At 31.6% G+C, this 3,199-nt stretch overlaps 1 pseudogene; it reads right to left on the reverse strand.

Annotated features, from left to right (window-relative positions):
- Positions 1–2,178: 2,178 nt before the first annotated feature.
- LOC140063282 (5S ribosomal RNA) lies at positions 2,179–2,296 on the reverse strand (annotated as a pseudogene).
- Between the last annotated feature and the right edge of the window lie 903 nt (positions 2,297–3,199).

Below are 3,199 nucleotides of genomic sequence, written 5' to 3' on the forward strand. Positions count from 1 at the left end.
AGGCCTAAGTCAAAATATTTTACTGCAAGTAGATAATATTACAATATAGAAATTAACAACGTGGGTTATTAAGATTGTCAAGAGAGGATTCAGAGGGAGCACGAGGGGCTACTTCACGATTAGTAATACTGTAGATGAGGCAGAGGCTTGGCAACACAAATTATATAAAGAGAATAACACAACATCAATGGGATTTACTCGCTATGCATGACTGCACAACAATAAAGTAAAATTTTAACAAAATCACCTGGTTTGTCAGATTGCAATACTGATTTTGGCATAGTTTTATGAGATGCTATTATTTTGTATGAATCACCACACGCATGAATACAGTTTAGTTTGTAATGCATGGAAGCACACGTTAAAAAAATACTAGTTGCCATCCAACATGCAGGTGAGGTTGAATATTTTATGGAAGAAATAATCAATGAATTGAAATGGAGACAAAAACACTGCACAGCAGTAATAACTGTCAATTAAAGTATTGAGCCACCAATAATAAGTTAGTAGGTGGAGCTTAAAGCTCAACCCTGGTGACTAATCACTGGTCTTGTTACTTAATTTACATATTAATTTTCTTTCTTACATGTCAATCTTTTCCAGATACATCTGCTGTCAATAATTTTTCTGAATAATAATACTGCTTGAAATTCAAACAAAGAACAAACACACTGACATAGTCAGTATCAACTTTCCATAATATCAACAATGGTTCTAAAGCATGATTGGCCTACAGATGATAACATAGCAGATGCCTATAATAATCAAGAATGAAGTGCCTAAACCATTATTCTTATCTCCATATAATAACCAATAAAAACAATACTGGACATATATCAGTAGTAGAAGCTGCATTATATTATTTTATACAATATACACACATTTCTCTTATTATAATAACATGTTTTTGTAATATAATATATAATTCTATAATAATTTATTCACTTATAATTTATTTATATTGTAATTTATTCACTTCAGATTTTTATAATTATTTATAATCGTTATATAATAATTTATTCCTTTATATTGCACAGATTTCATTAACATTTTTGTGTAAAATGACAATATATTTCATAAAAAGATTTGAATAACTACTATTATTTTTGGTGTGTGCCACAATCAAAAGTAAAAATTAAATGTTACAAAACATAGATGTTATATTTATTTAGACAAACTATGCACAAATACATTTAATTTTAAAGCATATCATATTAATATTTTATAAATACTAAAAGCAAGGAATTTATTTCTAGTTATTTTCTCACTAACTGCAGTTGCTATGTGACTAATTGGTAATAAAATTAAGAAAAATCTATTCATATTTCAACAATAATATGATACTGAATTCAGAAAGACGAGTTTCTTATCTCATTAAAAGATTAATAAACTAATTAAATAATCGTGTTAACGGCGGAGAATCACCTCTCTCGCGACATTACACGGACCTGGCGATAATCATAACAAAGTTTTGAAATCATTCTGCTGAATTAGTTTGGATTACCCGTGCATTGCAACATACGGTCCAGTAGGCCGCTGGGGCTGATTCTTTGCGTATATCCACATAGTGAATCTGTTAATGGAATTCGTCAAAATAAAATGTACGTGAATTAATAGTACTTACAAAAGATGCGGATTGCTGTAGGTAATGCGGTAGGCAATCATTCATCTCTAGGGACCTTGGTTGAACTAGACAATAAATTACAGACGGTATGTTTAATTGAAGGTCTCAAAATAAATGGTAAATATATAAGATTTACGATCATTAAATCTATTCTGATATTGCACTTCAGTTATTAAGAATGAAAACCCCACCCTACATCACAGGTATGAATAAATTAAAAAACTGATCTTTTACTTCATACTCATACTGGCTGTTTTACCTTATCGTTTTGATTTAGCTTTCTGCTTATTTTATTTTATATTTTTATTATTTTTATTTTATTTTTTATTTTTATTTTATTTAATCGAAACCAACAGCGATAATTACCGCCACTAACAGGTTTGATACAAACAAAGCCAGGACTGTTTAAAGCACCTTGATTGGTCCTAACATTGATCAAGGGCTTCTCTCGTCCAGTGCCCACCTTGACCAGAGGTCTGAGGCAGATACTAGATGCAGGGGCTGCCATAAGAGTCAGCAGTGCTGATTTCAAATGCCTAACGGGACCCCAGCTCCGTATACAGCACCCGTTATTCCCAGATGGTCTCCCATCCAAGCTCTAACCAGGCCCAACGTCGCTTAACTTCGGTGATCTGACGAGAACCGGTGTTTCAACGTGGTAAAGCCGTATAAATAAGATTAATTGTATCTTCAATGAGATCCAGTCACTGATACCCTTAGTTTGTCGTTTATCAGCATGTTATCTATTTTAATCTGCTTAAAAACATCCTATGACATATTATTCAAAGCGATGTTCACATTGAACCCATATTTGGTCAAGTGTTAGATTATTTGATTACACACATTTTGTACAGAATCTGGAATGAGTATGAATTGTTCTATTCTTAAACACTCCCATCATTTTATTTCGGTCACTGGACCAGTCCCATGATGTCATAAAACACTAGTTTTTATATTGACAACTTTTAGTGATTATATTCATGTTCAACAAAAAACGACAACACAAATGTTTTTTACAACCTAAAATATATGTTGATATAAAGTTTGTGGTATACCATGTATATTTAGTGCTGAAAAGAGGATGATCTTAGTATATTGATCGAAACGTTGAGAAACTCAATAGTTCTTTTCAGAACTAAACATACCTTCCTTCATGGTGTACCACAAACTTGGTATTAACATATTGATTTCGCCATGCAAACCTTCAAACAATCTAAACAATCTGAAGTAATATGAATTTTATTTTCCTATGATTTCTCAACGCAGGAAAACAAATTGGATGATATATATATTTTGTTGACATTTTCAGGTGATTTCAACATGTCATTTTTAAAATAACCTAGATAATAAATTCTTTAATGGATAAAATATATAGTATGTGTATTTTAAGTGTGTACATTTTATTTGTCTCAAACAAACAAAAAGGTGAAAAAACTCAACAGACTATAAAGTCAATCGACGGTAACAAAGACAGAGACTGGTTACAAGTTTAGTGTGATTGCATTGTATTTGTTGTCGGTTCATCAGTTTACTTTGAACGATGGTGATTAAAGCTGAATTGCCTGGATGCACTTC

Source organism: Antedon mediterranea, chromosome 11 (genome assembly GCF_964355755.1).
Source record: "Antedon mediterranea chromosome 11, ecAntMedi1.1, whole genome shotgun sequence".
NCBI classification, from domain to species: domain Eukaryota; kingdom Metazoa; phylum Echinodermata; class Crinoidea; order Comatulida; family Antedonidae; genus Antedon; species Antedon mediterranea.